This window comes from Apis cerana, linkage group LG10 (genome assembly GCF_029169275.1).
Source record: "Apis cerana isolate GH-2021 linkage group LG10, AcerK_1.0, whole genome shotgun sequence".
Lineage (NCBI taxonomy): Eukaryota > Metazoa > Arthropoda > Insecta > Hymenoptera > Apidae > Apis > Apis cerana.
The window spans coordinates 2566331-2584512 of record NC_083861.1 but is presented as its reverse complement, the minus strand read 5'-3'; the positions used below and the strand labels follow the sequence as shown (position 1 = coordinate 2584512).

The window sequence follows — 18182 nt, the reverse complement described above, 5'->3', positions numbered from 1 at the left end:
TGTACGAAAAAGAGCGACGATTCAACAGGATTCAATTGGATTAGTTTGTATATATACGGGTAGAATGAAATTAAAATAGACTCGGTATTTTCACATGAACCTAGTCGTGAATCCACTCTTCGTTGCTCGAATATATATTCGAGATATCGATAGAGAGAGAAACGAGAGGATAAAAGAAGACACTGTTGGAACCAGAAAGACGGACGGTTTTATTATTTTATTGCGGCATCGGGAACGAGCTACTCCGACCAGCCACGAGACAATGAAGCGCGTGACGGGCATATAAATAATGCCAATTTATCCTCGGTTACGAGATACCTATCGCTTGCGTGGCAGCCACCAAGACACGACGGGGTACCGACATCGGACAGGACACGATCGGGCCACGGAACAATCCTGATGCTGGGATCCGGTATACCGGATAAAATGGCCGCGATATTCGTCTTTGCAACGCACACATCGTGTCTCGTTTCCCCCTCTTCTTATTTTACTCTCTGTCCTCTTCAAGTTTCGTTTTCAAACGCCTCTTTTTCCTTTCTTCCTTCCTTCCTTTCGAGGGAATATGCATTAATTTCAACGATTCAATAAGTTCCTCGATACTCGATGCCTCTGAAATTTCATCATGATGCTCGTCGTTGAGAGAGAAATGAATTACTTTTGCTTGATTTTTTATTATTATTATTATTATTCTTATTTTTAAGGACGATCCTATCGTGTAACAATTTGCTCGAACGGGGTATCAGGGTGTGTTTTGTGGCTGGGCGTGACAAGGTATGCCGAGAATCGTAATCGTGATAGATGCTTGTTTTGGCTTCGACACGGTATCGTTTGTACCTGCACGCTCGCCGATTGAAATCATTCAAGGATCACCAAGGTATAAGGTTTATCGTGTGTGTACATCGTGCTGGCCGATTATATTAAATATCAGCTGGAGGGTCGTGATGTTTGATTTATTTTTTTTTCCCGAGATCCACTCGAGGAATTCTTGGAAGCGAGCATTCTTGAACGTCAGATTTATTACGATGATAAGAGAACGTTGAGGAAGGGGGCTAATATTAAAGGATGATCAAATTGTCGAATGAGGTATTTTTTTCTTCGAAGCTGAAACGTTTAATATCTCTTTTGAGAGATATTGAATGTACGTTGATATTTTTTTCTTTTTTTTTAATTCAACGATTACGAGAAATAAAAGGAAATATGATGACGACGTAACTCAGTCCATTGTTACTTTATCTGAAAAATTATATTATATTTTAGAGAGACGATATAATTTTTGAAGAAACAAAAATCTTTCGATAAATCGAGATATTCTTTTTTCTCTTCTAAATATTTCTCTCGCATTCGGTGTAAAAATGAATGGCACGAAATATCGAACGCTCGTTTATCCTCTCGTTCGACGACGACCTGTCGTGTTTCGATCTACAAGTATAAGAAGGCACCGGAAATAGGCGAGAAAACCATCGGCATGTCGAAAATCCTGCGGTGACAGCCTTTCACGATTCCAATCGTGTTTTGACAAGGACTTATTCGTCCCAGAAGGGATTTAACTCTCCTCTATTCAAACATTTCGCCCGATTAATTCTTCCTCCTTTCTTCTTTTCTCTTCCTATTCATTCTTTTCTTTCTTTTTCTCATTCCGAAGACATTATACTCGAAGGTGATAATCGACCGTTTCTAATCCAAGAAGGGAGAACTCTTAAATCGTCTACGATTCTCCCGGGAACACGCAAAGTGACAAGCAAAGCGACCTCGAGGGCTCGAAATCTTGACGAGCTCGGGAAAAATAATAATCCTCTTTCGAAGGGACAAACGCGTTAGAACGTTACAAACGATTTCGACGTGTCAGCTCTTCCAAGTGTTTACCCATAGAAATCTCTGAATCTCTTTCCCCTTCTTTTCCTCCATCTCCTAAAAAAGGTAAACAGTTATCAAATTTGACTCTATTTTCATTCTACTCATCTCGTATTTTCAAGAATAAAAAATTGTATAAGTTTCTTCTTACTTTTCTTGTCATCAAAATTCCTTCTATTTAAAATATCTTTATACATGTGTGATTACAAAGGTAGACACTTGATTAAAAATTGCAGAATAAAATCACTTCAAAATTAAACCGATCAAATCGTTCTCGATAATATTTCTTCGAAGACGGATCTTCTCGTTATTTCAGTTCGATCATCGAAATCATCGAATGATTCAAACGCACGAAAACACCTTTTACGGTAAAGTGAAATCTACTGAAATCCTCTGAATTCCTGTTCCAAGCCTTCCACTCGATCGAGATACACCCGCCTGCTCCAATCAAGATCACGGAAGCTGGCCAGCTCGCCGCTCACCGACGTATACTAAACGGTGATTCGCATTCAAGCGGCATCGACACGACAGCGTACGAGATCGCGCAACTCGTGACGATCCTCGTATCTCCGTGGACACGATTCGGTTAAACGACGTCCATCGAAAAACCGGGGAAAATCGTAGGAAACCCGGGGCTCTCGTGGTCCCGAACGTGGTCGCTCGGCATACGAAAAAAGGGCCCGTCCCACGCGCCGTGACTACTAATTATTCGGCCATGCAAACCGAAAAAACGAACGAGCACACGAGTGGAAAGAGAGGAAGGAGGGCAAGAAAGGTATGTAAGTACGTTGTTATGTCGCGAGACGGTCAGAATTTGTTTCTTTTAAATTTACGTTCAGAGAGAGAGGTCTCCAAGATTATTAAAAATTTAATGTCGTTACGTAATTACGTTTGTTGCTTGCGATTTGCACGTGTGAATCACGCTCAATAAGGGGATACTATCTCCAGTAGCTAGTTGTTTCATTAGAGGATCAAAGGATACGTTGATGAAGCTGGGTACATTGTTGGCGAAATTGTTGGAATGAAATTCCTACTTGACGCGGCTCGCATCCCAAACTTCTACGCAACCACGTAACAGCAATTTCGGGTTTATCGTAGCTTAATAGAATCGTGTGTCGTAACGCGTTTTTCGAAACTTTAGAAACCCTCTCGTTTCGCGTACAATCCCCAATACAGCGATCGATTATGATTCAATTGAACGAATCTCCCTCATCTTTTCCAAAAAATTGCCAACCTCCCTCCCCAATTCGACCAAGAATTGAAACCAAACATTATTTCTGTTCCCATTCTTAACAAGACGCATCGTAAACAAAAATACACAAAACCGGAAAAGGGATAAAAAGGGGGAGAGAAAAAGTATACACAGAAACGGTGAAACGATATCGGAAGGTAAAGGGAGCAGGGTGAAAAGGACAAGGAACACGTTGGTGGAGCGCCGCGCACGTGAACCTACCTACACTTTTATAACGACGCGTAAAAGGGAGGGAGGAGGAGAAGAAAAAGAAGGGAAAAAAAACATGGGCGAACGGAGAAAGAGAGAGAGAGAGAGAGAATTTGCATGAAAATACAGAAAGTTTCGAAGAGCGTTTCCCTTAGCCGAGTTCAGTGGCGGTAGCTTGTACATACAGAGCGTTTCACGCGAGCCGCGACTGCCGGGTCCACAAAGGCGGCGTAGCAGCTTTTCTGTGAACCGTTCTCCCGTTCCGATATGTATATAAGGAGGGAGAGAGAGTTTTTTAACGAGCGCGCACACCACACGGGCCCGGTGGAGGAGGCACACGCGCGCGCGTGTGGGTTTTCTCTCGCGGGTTTCGTTTTATGTGGAAGCGTGTAAGCGAGCCACCGCTTTTGCCGTGTGGCGTGCAACCGGTAATGGCGCTACCGGTAATATTATATCCTCGCCGGTGTCCTTCCCGGGGATGGATATTTTCGTGGACGACCGAGGGGGCTGAGCGAGTTGGACTGTGATAACTCTAAGCTCGAGAGGGACGATTTTCCTTGGGAATTGGCGCTGTTTAGAGGGGAGACGAGGGCCTTGACTTTTCGAGAGCTTTCTCCAATTTCTGCTTGGTTATCATTATAAGGTGGGCTCCGACCGAGGAAACTAACCGGTTCGGCTCGCTGGGGAATTATAGGGTAAAGTGGATAGAATAAGCGAGGAAAATACGTAAGATTTTTCGCGTTTTCTCACGAATCCTTTTTTTTTTCTTTGTTTTATTTAAACACGTTGACGTGATGTTCGCAATTATTCAAGGATCCTTTCCTTTTTTCTCTTTTGCGCAATTTAATCTTCTCATTGCTCGGTTTAGATTCAAATAATTGGAGATTGAAGTACAATTTTATTTCCGATTTTCGTTCTGTAAGACTGTAATATCGATTGTAAATTGGCAATCATTAAGACGTATAGATGTTTTGTAGTGGCACTCACTGGATTCTGGTGAAATTGGTTAGCCAAGCTACGAGAAATTTCCGATCAATCCGAACAGTTAACAAGTTGGAATATAACGAAGCGTTGATGAGCCACTTCGCACCACGTACGAACTTGAAAAATAAATTTAAATATCACGGCAGAAAAACTTTCAAATAAAAACTTTCTACCAAACACCTCGCTATTAATTTCAACCGGATATAACAACAGAAAAGAATCTTCTTTCCTCTTGAGAAAGCTATCTTCTCAACTTTCTCCATTTTCTTTTCTTCTCTGTTTTTCAAGACAATGATAACAAACCCAAGGATAATCCCTTTGATATCCAGCTCCTCGACAAGAGCTGTAGTTTCTGTAATATCTAACCACAGTTCGTAGAAGGGATAAAGGCCGCGTATAAAGGGTTCTGCTTATGGACAGACAGCCGTTAGTTATATCGTACATGCCTCTTCCCGAGAGGATATATATGCGTTGCGGAAGGGATGGGAGTGAGATATTGCCATTGATACTTTTTCGTGGAAATTCGAAAGGAAAACGAGGTCGTCGCGATGACTGTCCATTGTACACGCGATGAAGCGGGTATTGGTAATGGGTTGATAAGCCGGCCAAGTCAATTTTAAAATGGACCCGTCACAGGACTCCTACACAGTACAGTGTGATTTCATCCGGGTACAAAATACGCGGTGGAAATGAAATGAAACGCAACGCAGCTGTGAACGCAGCACACCCCTGAATACATCGTATCCTTTGACGCTGTCCGACGATTTAATTATACTCGACCACTTGAATAATATGTAATTTTTTGAAAGTAGATTTTTGCTCGTAGAATGAGTAATAAAATATGAAAAAGGATCGTTACATCGTTAAAAAAAATGTCACGTTATTCGATTAGTGATTCTTTCGATGATAAACGAAGCAGCATGGTAAATCTCTTGAGAATGAGATTCTGAGAAATTTTGTTGGGTAAAAATCAAATTGAACGAATAAATTGCGAATTGTTGCGTCCTTTGGCATTGATCGACGATCGATAATTATAAGTAAGCTATTCGAGTGACGTGTAATTTTCAGAAGTAAGTTTTTTCAAAGGAAAGCTTAGTGCTTTCTTATTACATACAAAGCGATAAGTAGATGGGGCTGCGACACGGCGGGCATTTTCGACAAAGTAAAGGGTGGAGGACACACCAGAAATTCTCAGAGACATCAAAGACGCGAGCATAGTTGTGGAAGTTCAGTAACAGAAGATGAGTATTCCTTTGGGACTGATTCCCTTGCTCAGATGTTTATAAACATCGTGTAATTGAATTGCAGATGGTATTACAATCTCTAAATTTGCAGTGATGCGTTAAGCTGGAATTTCAAGTTACAAAGTAGCACAGTGAATTGTTTCTATTCCAATTTCATTCATAAATTAATCAACGAGTTATAAATATTCGAATAAAGGATTACGTGTTATCATGAAACTGACATCAAGAATAAAAAATAAATTAAGACATTCGACTGATGTACGATAAGTTGGAATTTGTATCGCGATAAAGATGAGCATTAGAGAAAATAAAAAATAACGAGACATCTGGCGATACAGGAAGAATCGTCGTATTTCGAATTGATCAAGTTATAAGTTTATTCGAACTAGGCAAATTACACCATTCGATTGTACCGTTGATTGATTATAAATTTAAATAACTTCTCAAATGATTTCCATAATGGCTCGTCTCAATCGTGAGAAATTATACTTTTTACGTTATTTTTAAAATAAAAATAATTCGATGATTAATTTACATTTTATCTTGATTTTCTAAAACTATATTTTGTATATTGTAAATCGGATATACCGTGGGAATGAGAGAAGGTTGGAAACGGTTATTGTTATTGGAGAAACGATAAATTTCAAATCTCTGCAGATAAATGAAGTAAAAAAAATCTCCCTTTATATATCCATTTCTCTGACAGGTTTCCACATATGTCACCCCGTAAATCCCGTACGTCAGATTAAAGTCTGTTCCAACTTCGAATCAGTACTTTAAAAACTGAAATCGTTCTTATCTTGTATCAAACTCGACGAAACACAAAATGGACGAGATAAAAAAACTTTATAAAAATACTTGCCAACTTCCACTGCACCAGTTACGCACACACACGTCCTTGTTCCTGAGTTCTTGATTCGAGCGCCTCAATAAAACTTAAAACGCGTGTTTACAAAAAAAACTTTCACCGATATCTCCAAATAAATCGCGATCAAAGGGGAACACGTTTCAACATTCGACCGAAGTGGAGAGCCTTATCGAGCCTCCGGAACAGCATTCTCGATCCACCGAGATCGATGTATAAAGACATTTAGATCCCCTGCATTAGCCGTTACAAACAGCTTCTAACCTCGCTCAATGGCCCGTTGCGTCACGCCCTGTATAACGAGCCCTGTTTAAACGCAAGAATTTCCTCTCGTCTCCAAATAAATCGTAATTAAAAAGAAACGGCTGCATCGAGGGGTCGAGGCGTACGGCCGAGCCTTATCAGGTTTCCAACGCCAACGTTCCCGATCTAGCTGATATCCCTCCACCGGCTCTCAAGAGACCGTGTTTTTCAACAATTGAACTCGCTCGATACTCGTCGGCTTCGAACTTCGACTCGACCGGCTGGAAACGATATTCGATTAAGGCCGAGCCTTCCTCCTTCTCCACCATCATCGCCCGATTCTTCCTCGAGGATACTTAGTTCGGGTCGAGCCGTGAGAAAAAGCAGGAGGAGGAAGACGGAAAGAGAAGTCACGAGATTCTTGGATTTAAGGGAAAACGATTGCACGCCAGATGGATGGATACGGTGAACGAAGGACGAAGAGGACTAGATGTTCCACTGCACAGTCACCAGCGCGCGTTTATCGGGGTTGATCCGACGAGGCGGGGCAAGAGTAATAAACGTTCATCCTTGCTATGGATTCCGGTAGAGAAGACGGATGTGGCGTATAAGGATTTATCCTTTTTCTCTTATTCCCTTTCCTTTTCGTTTCATCCCGGTATTTATCATACGTATCTATCGTTTCGATGTGTATTATCATCCTCGATCATCGTCGATCATCGGAGGGGAGGGGAACGAGCTACGCAGTAATCACGTACGCACACATACGCACATAGAAAGGATCGATACTACGCCTTCTACGGATACGACGAACCGGATCGAACGTTCGGCCGCGTTAACACGCTTGTATTAAGCTATGTAACGTTGAAACGATACTTTCATGCGGAGCAAAAAACCGGCTCCGATTGAAATAAATGTCGCGACCGGAACCAGGAATTAGTTCCCTGTGCGTCTCTTTCTCTTTATTCCGGAGTGAACGTGTCGCGTGCACGGGGACGGTAATTCAATGCTATACACCAGCAGACATTCCTGGTCGTTTGCCTCGAACGAGGTCCCGCGAGGAGGAGACGCATCGATTACACCGCCACGAATTTTCAGATACGCCCACGCCAACAACCCGCCGTTTCGACCGTCCGCTCTCGTCTCTTAATACAACGGGCTGGGAAATAAAAGGTGGAGGAGGAAAAGGACACGGACGAGGAGGAGGGGATCCTCCTCTCTCGTGGCGAAGGAGGGTTGCGGACGGGTCGAATGGCCGATATTACAGCCCTGGGCGGTAATTCGTATCGAGTTTTCCGTAGCGCCAACTCGATCGGAAACGCGATCAGGATGACGAAAGTAATTTTCGGACGAGATGCGCCTTGGGCTGATCCCGCGATAAGGAAAATGAAGCTGCGCGGGGCGTCGAGCGTGAAATTTATTCCGCTACGTTCCATTATACGTATCCCTGTGCATTATCACTATGTGTATCGGCAAGAAAGCGGGGAACGGCTAGCTTTGATCGAAATTGCCAATCTAGGGACGAGATATTAGCCGTCTTTGTGGTGTACGGATTCTTAAGGAACAGGGATCTTTCGTTTGTGGGTGGATAAAGTACGAATTAAGGCGAATCTAGATTTCTTCTCGTTGGATTTCAATGCTCATTCTAGAGAGGTAGAGGTAGAGAGGAATTCGATAACATTGAAATATGGGAATAGATTCGGCGATACAGGTGAACATTGTGATTCCTGTGCGCGGCCAGGCGTCGTTCGTTGTTGCTGATTAGATCTCGGATACGTAATCAAGTAGCAAGCGAGTGAGCCATTCGCGAGGAATTGCTTCTTTACGAAGTTGAAGCTGCATCGATCGTTCTCGCGGACGATAACACGCGTTAATTTGTCCGAGAATTTAACTTCCAGCGAATCAAATCTAGAATAATATCTAGAGATTTCTTACATCTCTCCTATAACTTTAACCACCCGTCCTGTACTGTTCTTCACTTAAGTTTTTCCCTTTCTTCGAGAGTTTTATTTCAGTCCCCAACGAGATAAGTTAGAAAGTGCCATAAAACACGGTGTAGGCCTAAGTGGATGTTCGATAAGCAACCTGTACGGATTCCTTCGCGAGGCTGCCATTATTAATAGATCGAACGAACGCAGAAGATATTTTCCCACACAAAGAAAAAACCCAATTCATGCTGATTCTATTCGTATTCCCTCTTTTCATTCCCTCGTCGTTTCCATTCGCGCGCTACGTATAAGTAGATACTACATTTCACTCGACTACTACTTTTTCTTCTGTAAACGAAGATCCAACGAATTTTCAACGACACATCGCCACCGTCGAGCGGACATATTGGGTGATAGCCTGGCCGCGCTAATCAGAAGCATTCCCCGACCGACAAATGGCAATTTAACGCTGTCGACCGTCTCGGTCGATATTCGAGCGACCCTTTGACCGTCGACGCTAATGCACGGCCGGCCCTTTATTTCCGGCTGTCACCCCGACTCCACGATACGCTCGACGTCGTTCGTTCGGGTCCGAAGCGGTCGGACGTGGGTGCCCACCGACCGTCCACCGCCGCTAGCTCTCTATACGTCGGTGAAAAGGACCACGCCTCCTAGCCAAAGGATTTAATTACGAATTAATTGTGATGCACAGGCGCGTGGGTAATTCCGGCGGCAGGTAATTGCGCCGCTAGATACCTCCTGTCCTTCCTCCTCCTTCCACACCTGCGCCTTCCTTTCGCCCTTTGTAAACCGCGCCCTGCTCGCCATCCTTTTATCAAACCCATCCCCCCTGTCGAACCCCGATTGCAGCCTGCCTTATTGCTCCCTCGATCGTAGCTACACACGTGGCTAGTGGGACGGAGCGTGTTCGAATTTCGATCGAATGTCTTTCGCTACCTCTGTTCGGAATGCGGGGTTCTAAGGATATGTACGCAAGAGTTTGGGCGTGTGCGTGTGTGCGTGAAATGAAAAGAAATTCCGTTTGATACGATACGAGGCTCTTCTCTGCTCTCTGTCCGAGGGAAGTATCTTTTGAGCGAGTTGAAGATGAGACGTCAGAAGCGAAGTGTACTCGTGGTGGATACATAAGTCGTAAGTTTGAAGTTCGTGTTGATTCTTTGGGAGATTTAAATATTCGATAAGGCTTGTAAGATTGGAAGATGTAAAAGAGATTTCTTATGCAAACGGTTTTGGGCTGGCGCTTTGAACATCTCTTTGAGGTGTCCGGAATCTCTTTGGTAGCTTGTTCCAATATTGCTTTACTGACAGCATGTCAGAGCAAACGTGTAATTTAATGTTTAATAATCCTCGTCTCCCGACTCCTCGTCCGAATTGATATATACAAGCCGTGATTTCTAGTTTCGAATATAAAAACCAAGGATAAATTCCTGTTTCACCAGACTCCTCTTCTCTATTTTCCAAGGGTAAATAATCAACTCCGCGTCAACCCTTTGCCCTTATCCTCCGTGTCATCGGGGCAACAGCGTATTTCCACGAAATGAACCAAGCCGGTTTACATCCAACCCCTCTCGTAACTCGATTCGCGAGTCAACCACGCATACGCGTTTTTCGGTCTTTCAATGCCCCTGTAACGAGTGGATCGCTCTTCTTCCGCCACGCCCACCTCCAACACGCGCATAATTGCGGGATAACGCGCGGGTGGCGCGAACCCTGTTTCCCATTCCGTCGGGGAACGCCGCTTCCAGGTGTCCCCGGGACAACCGCCGCGGGACACAATGCTCTCCGACGGATAACAGAATTTAATGAAGCGGGACCGCCACTTAGAGACGTCGTGGAAACACGACGTGTCCACGATTCAAAGCCCTCGTTACGAGGGGACCATCCGTGACGAGACATCAGGGGCGGGGGGTGGGTGATGGTTTCCCTCCCTGTGGACAGCGAGGGACGCAACCCTGCTCGATAAGATGCTTTTTCCCGTTCAAATCGCGCGCGTACGAGTCGCCTGAGCGTGTCGAATCGATGCTAGCTTCTATTTGGGTGTACGTGACGTGTAAGGGTGTTTAATGGAGTAATTAACGGTTTTTCATTTCTGAAACGAATGGATCATTGGGTTATTATCTTATTCGTATAGGGGTATATACGTATCGGCTGTGGCGAGGGTTTGGTTGTTGTTGATGCGCTATTATCGGTGATTGTAGGTGTTAATTGGAAATTTGTTTGCAACCAGTAGTCGAGGTAATTGAAATTGTTCCGCGAATATTTATATGGGTCACGATGAATACTCTGAGAAAATTTTTTGACGACGAGGACGGAACGATTTTGTAGTATGGATGTTTCGATTGGAATGTCAGTTAAATTGATGGATTTCTAGTTGGAAAGCTCCGAATTCCGTTTACATAGAAGCTCGAAGATTTACGTTCTATGAATTTTAAACGGTGTTTTCTATGTTTCTTCAACGTGGGAAAACTGGCTCCTCGTAGAAAGTACTCGGAGGAGATATTTGTAATCCTTTTTACAAAATAAACGATACACGATGATTACTAATAAATCTTCCACCACCATAACAAACGATAAAAACTTAGTTACTACGAGAAAAGGAAGAAGAAATATTAAATAAAATCGGAACAAAATGATTTATCTCCTGTCTGAGCTTCTCATTAATCAAAATTACAAAAACCAACGAAAATAGTCGATCATCTTACACGCAGGCCGTAACTTGGCGTGATCGTACATCTGAACGAGAAGCAATACCAATAAAAATTGTTCTTTCATCGTACATCGCTCGATAATTTCAATCATTCGTTCATTTTACACGATCCAATCTGAAACGCAAAACGAAACAACACCGCAACAGTTTCTTTCATCCCATTTCGCGAGGATAATTTCAATCGTCCCAATCTACCAATCGGATCTCCGCGTTTCCAGGCCCAAACCAATCATCAATTCGCATCAATCTCCTAGCTAGACACCCCAGAAGAAACTCGACTACCGCTTCGATCGCTGTTTCTTATCAACTATCATCCGCCCTTACATTACTTTCTTACCTGGCAGCCGGTTTCGATCAGATCGTGGTAAATCGTCTCGTCGCGCGAACCAATCACCTCTCCTTGCTCGCTTGCCGCGTCAACAACAAAGAATTCCCGACATTGTTGCGATTTACAGCACAGATAAACGCCGAGATGATCGAAAACTGTATCACCAATCGTCGTATCTACCGATCCATCAAATCACTTCGATAACTCAGTCCCAGTCAAGCTCCGCTTTCCATCTAATAACTTCACTCGATCGTGCCTCCACGATTCGTCTTTTCACCCCCCCTTTCCCCTTTTTTTTCTATTCTGCTCTCCGCACACTTCCACTCCGGAACAACGAATCACACTAACCGAAGAACAGTTTCCACCAAAAGGTATATATATATATATACTCTTTTATTTCCTTTGTGTCCCACACCTTTGTCTCTTTCACAGAAAAACTAATGGTCCATCACGAGCGAATCGTTTCGAAAGAAAAAAAATTCTCGCAATTCTCTTCTATCCGTTTCCTTTTTTTCCTTCTTTATTATTTTTCGAATGCACGCGATCAATCGTCCCGATAAAACTCGATTCTCGAAATCTCGAACGAGCACTGGTTTGGAGTCGGCCGGGTTGCCGGTCTCGAAGGCGCGCGAGAAATGCACGCTCCGCCCGGCGGCGCTCGCTTTTATCGACGCTCGCGCGAACGCGCGCAAGCGTACACTTTCTCTCTCGCTCTTTCCCTCGCCCCTTTCTAGCTGCTCTCCCAGTTGGACTAGGAGTGTTCCAACATCGTTGATGCTTTCACGCGTGTCTCCCGGTGTGCGTGCCAGGAGCGTGTACTCGCGCGCTCGCGCAATCCGCGGCGACCGCCGATAAAGACGCATCCCATCGCCTGTAACGCGACTGCCCCTTTCGCGCGGATGCGTTTCTTTCACCGGCATCGATCTGACACCGACTTCCGACCTTTCCCAAGACGAGGAGCCGCTTTCCTCGGATGATCCTCGACTTTGTTTGTCATCGACGAGATTATTTTTTTTAGTCTTTGATATTCGGTATTGGATTTTCAAGGAAGGAATAGTTGGATTCTTTCTTCTTTTTAATATTTTATTATATTTTCTGAATTCTTCTGAAGATATGATATTTTTTTGATTAATTGTATCCGTGATTAACCAAGAGCCGAAATAAAGATCTTGAGAAATCTGACGCTAATTATAATAAAATTAGTGATCAAATTAACTAAAACTTCCATCGTAATCTCGCGTAAGAGATAAGATATTAGATACGATGCACATAACATATATGAATATGTATATATATGTACGCATGTGCATACAATAGGATTTGCTATCATCCGCAAATTTTAATATCTATAGATCTTGGAATTAATTTCCAACAGATACGAAAACCCTCTGTACACGATTCTCGTAACGTATACTTAGCGACTGAAATTATTATCGAATATGCAACATAATATATTATTAATTATGATTACACTTTGCGTATCTTATACATCCGTGATTTGTGACAATTAACAACTTATAAACTAAATTGTAAAAAAATAATTGTGGTCAATTTTAAAATTAGGAATAAAATTTTTGTTTTAAAAACACGAGTAAATGATTGAGGATCGAGTGAAAAATATTAAGAATCGAAAAGAGGACGAATGGTTCTTGAATCTTGTGAAATAGTAGTGTTTGCTTAGACGTTAATCACAATGAAACTAAAAGTGCTCCCTTTTCATCACTAATACACCGTTTCTCCCAATGCTCGAGCGTTTTGTTCTGATATCGCCTTCGGGCCCCAGGCGAATTTCCTTTTGTCCCTTCTGTAGTGTCGCTTCTTTGTATCATCAAAGTGAATTTCAACGCAAAGGAAACAGCTAGAAGTGTGCGCTTGCATATGATGAGTAGAATGATCAAGAAATGACAATCCAAGTTATTCGCTCTTTTGCATTAAATTAACGCGATATTAATGAATAAATACTTTTCGCAATTATTAAATGGAAAAAGAAATACAGACGCATTTAAATAATTGACAAAGTGTTGTAAGTTTCGTAATTAAAATTTCGTATACGCTTCTTCGAAAAAGATAATACAAAATTTTATTTTTCTGTTTCTAATAAATAATTTATACAATACTTTATATAATACCTAATTTACTACTTTCCCTCTCTCCAAGTTACCCATCAACATACCACGATGCCAAACAATTTATCGTTTGAATTTCCATGTTTGTATTCGAAATGAATAAGTTCGTATTTACATCGAGAGATTTGCTAAACTGGACAAAGTAATGACTCAACGTACCCGTGCCATGAATAAAAGAAAAACAGCCATCAGATTCGCATGGAACGAAATCGGTAGCAGCATTCGTAATACAAGCGGCGGTGGAATGATTCTCGTGTAATTTTAAATGGTTGATCTCACTCTGATTCTCTCTCTCTTTCTCTCTCTTTCTCTTTCTCTCAATTTTAAATGGTTTATAATTCGAAATCCCCCTCCCTCTCTGATTACCAGAGGATTACCAACGGTTTTAATGGTGCTGATGAAATGATATTACTCGCAAAATTGAATGTTTTAATAGGGGCAAAACGATACTAGTAGCACGAAAGTTCAGGAACACTTCCCAACTCTCGAAATTCGAGTCACGACCACAGGCATTATTCTGCGGTTTTACGTTGATTAGAGGTGAAATTTCATCGAAAATGTTGAACGAAAATTTCAGCTCGTCGTTTTGGGATTCGACGAAAATTTAGGCTAATTGAAATAAAATTTTGTCGAGCTCGTGCATCGTTATCGGGGAGGAGGAGGAGGAGGAGGGGAGGAGGGGGAAAACACCGAATGGTTGAAATTTAAACATGTTACATGCGAGAGGGATTTGCTTGGCCACTTGCGAGCGTATAACGACCGTGAATAATTACATATAATGTGTACGTTGTAAAATTAAAGGGGTAATGTCTTGGGAGGAGTTTCAGGGTACTTTATAGCTTCATAAACTTCGTTCGGTGAGAAAAAATGGGAGCGTTAAGTTTCGAAATACGCGACAACTATGTGTATTTGGTTGGTTTTGCGGAAGAAAAGGGAGAAAAAGTTTATTGGCGAGAATGTAAAAACGTATAAAATGGTGTTTTAAAAGACGTACATGTAGTGAAAATCACACTATTGTTTCTTTTCAAGGATGGTACCAATGCTGAATTTAAAATAAAATGAATGTTAGCACACAACTATAAATTATTTCTATTGATAAATTTCAGAATCGAAAGATTATTAATTTCCATACTTCCTGGAATTCTAAAATTTCTAAAATAACTTTTAAACGTTTAGATTCTTAGCCGAATGGTTTATTTTAATTAACATGCTTGGTGTTTACTGCATTTGGTATTTATTTATTCAGCAATGGTTAAAATGAATTGACGATTTTATCGAAATTCACAGTTTAAGCATTAAGAGATTAGAATTAAGAATTTCTTAATCAAAATCTTATAAATTAATAAGGAAAGGAAGATTTAATATTATCAATGAAGATAAAAATCTTGTAACATGCATTTATGCTCGTTTCATAACGAGAGATTTATACTTTCACATGTTACAAGGAACAAGACTATACTTAAATAATTACTTTCGTGTATCAAGTAACAAACAACAGATAATATCTTAATATTAATATAAATAATCTTACCGAATAATAAACATAAATTTAAATCTTTTAGTATATAAAAAGTAATATTTATTAAAAAAAAGTGTCTCGATCTCCATTCAATCAAGAAACAGCAATTTCCTCTTAATTTCATCTCGATCAGCTCTCACGATCACGGATTAATTCTTCAAAACCGAATTATTCGATTGACGTTCCATTTGTGATTCCTTTCCATCGCTTGTCCCTTCAATCTAATCAATTTCCTCAAGTAATTTCACGAGAAAAAAGGAAAATTCACAATTTTATAATTTTTCCCATGAAAATAATTTCGTCTCGACGCAAATGGACGATCGCGTAGATTAATTTTTGGGAGGCGATTTTTCAAAGGAACGCCGTTATGTTCGATTAACAAAATTCGAGAGTAGTTCTCTCGATGACACGCGAACAGCTTGATTCGATTCGCATGAAATCGTTTCCACTCGATCCAAGGCCACTCGATGCAGATTCCCGCTATTCTCGTGAACGAGTTATTAATATCTTAATTACATTCGACTCGTTTTTGCGAGGACGTCTGGTCGATCAGTATTACAAGACAGGACGAGATTTCGCGGGATTAAATCGACGACGTCCAGCGACGATGATTGGACCGACCTTGCGAGCACGAGATTAACATTGTACGTATCGTGTTCTGACATCTTGATATTGAACAGCAGTTGCGTCTCGTAATCCAGTAGCTTAAGGGATTTCGTTTTATTATTTATACGGGATTTATGTGATGCATCGTATCTCGAACAAGTGTTGAACTATTGTAAAACATCGACGAGTTTGAAAATTTGTGAAAAAAATCATCAACGTGTCAACACTCTGCTTATATATTTCCTCATCGAATGTATCCATCACACGGAAACGCATAGTGTCGTTGTATATTTATTTAGAATATTTTAAGGATGAAGTAAATTCAGATTTAATCTCCTTAAGGAATCGGACATTAATTTCCTAAAAATCTAAAGCGATGATGTATCATCGTTCGAGATCAAATATTTCCTTTCTTACGTTGTAAATTATACACGCGACGTTTCGATCGATTCAATAAATAAACAGAAATATTCCGTGCCGAAATTTGTTATTACTTTCATCCTTTTTTCACCGCTGCATCCCACATTCCATACCGAAAATAAATTTAAAAATATTTTTCCATCCACCAAACTTATCACGCGTTTAATTGCAGTAGCAAATAACCGGTCGGCGGGAACAAAACGTTAGCACTAAGAAGCCGCTTCTTCTTCCAACGAGGCGAACCGCCACGCACCTATGTACCAAACGTACAAATATTTAACTGATTAAAAGTGTCCCACCGCCGTCGCTTGCAAGATAATCCGACAAAGAAAAAGGAAAAGGAGCCGCCCCGCACGAGGCGGAGGTTAACACCGCGATTAAAACGTTTATCCGCAACAGTTCGCCAATTTATATACCCGCGATATTGCACGCAGCGCGAAATTTTTCCTCTCACCTCTATATTTTCCATTCCCGCGAATTCAAAACCACCGCATTTGGTTCCTCCAACCCAGCCCAGCTCCCTTTGTATATGGAAAATTTACGATTCATTTCGCGAGCAATAATCGGCGGCCACGTGACGCCGCAATGCCGCTGCGAATTATCCCTTAACCCTTGATGAATTGATATTGGCCCGGGTTTTGCCGTGCTCTTTTTTTTTTTTTTTTCCGCCCCCCGGTGCCGTTGAATATGCAATTGATTACACGACCGATCGGGGAGGCTCGCGATGCCTGCGATTAATTCCGATTCCACGGAACCGACGTTCCACCTCGCATGTTCGATTTAACATATTTGATCGATACTTCGTACCCCGATTATTCCCCCTCCCATCTTGTGTTGCGGTACACACCGGTTCGAATTATCATCCCTGCGTTGCTGGCTACGAATTTTCGACCGTCGACCAAGGCGCTTTCTGTTTCAGAGGAGGATTTCGAAATCGTCGCCTCGAGCGGTTTATCTTTCGCTGTTTATCTTCTCGAAAAAAGATGGACCGCTTCGAAACGCAAAATGTGGGGGAGTCGATTTGCGAAAGATGATGGAGATGCATGGAGATAAGGAGGGGAAGGGGGAGGGATTTTTCAAGATCGGTATTATAGAATTTTTAGTTTAGATTCTGATTTAAGAGTGGAAAGTATTTGTGTTTGTGTGATTTTGAAATATTCTTTTGTTCTTGTGTTTTGATTAATCTTTTATTCGATTATTATTTTTTTCTTTTATCTCGTATCGATTTCGAGACGGAATATTTCACAATCTCGTTCATTTTTCACATATACTTCGTGACGGAATATTTCACAATCTCGCTCAACTCTTACGTGCTGGCGAAGAAATCCGCGATATTAAAAATTCTCCATAAGAGAAAAAGGACTTAAATCGATAGAAATTTTTAAGAAAATGAAATGTCTGGTCCGTTCGTTTTTCAAAATGAAAATTAAAAAAGCTTTTTACCGATTGGAGATCTTTATGAGACGATCAACTATAGCTACAGTAAACAACTATTTAGAGCAACACATTAAGAGATGGATTTCTTAAGAGATGATATAAAAGCATTGGAGCTTATCCTTGGATGAAGCGCAATAAAATAGGAAATGTCGATGAAAAATAAAAAATAATTTAAAACGCCAAGTTATAACACTTCCGCCGTTGGATTACCAATATCTCATCTTGCTGCCTTCGCGTCCAATCATTCTAGAAATAATATAACAATTTCAAATCAATTTGATCATCTAATTGAGAAATTAAAATAAAAAGAGATCTATAATACAATTTTTAACTTCACCTCGTTTCGTACGAAATGCAGCATCCCAAAATTGCACCCTCGTACATCCATCCTTGAGACACGTTGCCGCATTTTCATCTAGAAAATCGACCAATCTGTTACCCTGTAAAGCGAGACGTTAAACG

General features: G+C 41.4%; 1 long non-coding RNA gene across 2 annotated transcripts in view; it reads right to left on the bottom strand.

Moving 5' to 3' along the window:
* Positions 1-15131: 15131 nt before the first annotated feature.
* Positions 15132-18182, bottom strand: part of LOC133666875 (uncharacterized) — a 33079-nt gene continuing 30028 nt past the window's right edge. Inside the window, exons 2-3 of one of the 2 annotated variants that reach the window (XR_009831669.1) lie at positions 18058-18135; positions 15132-17966 (exon numbers count right to left, since the gene is read on the bottom strand). This is a non-coding gene — a long non-coding RNA (uncharacterized LOC133666875). Of the gene's footprint in view, positions 17967-18057; positions 18161-18182 lie in introns of both variants that reach the window. The other variant, XR_009831670.1, reaches the window with a different exon arrangement.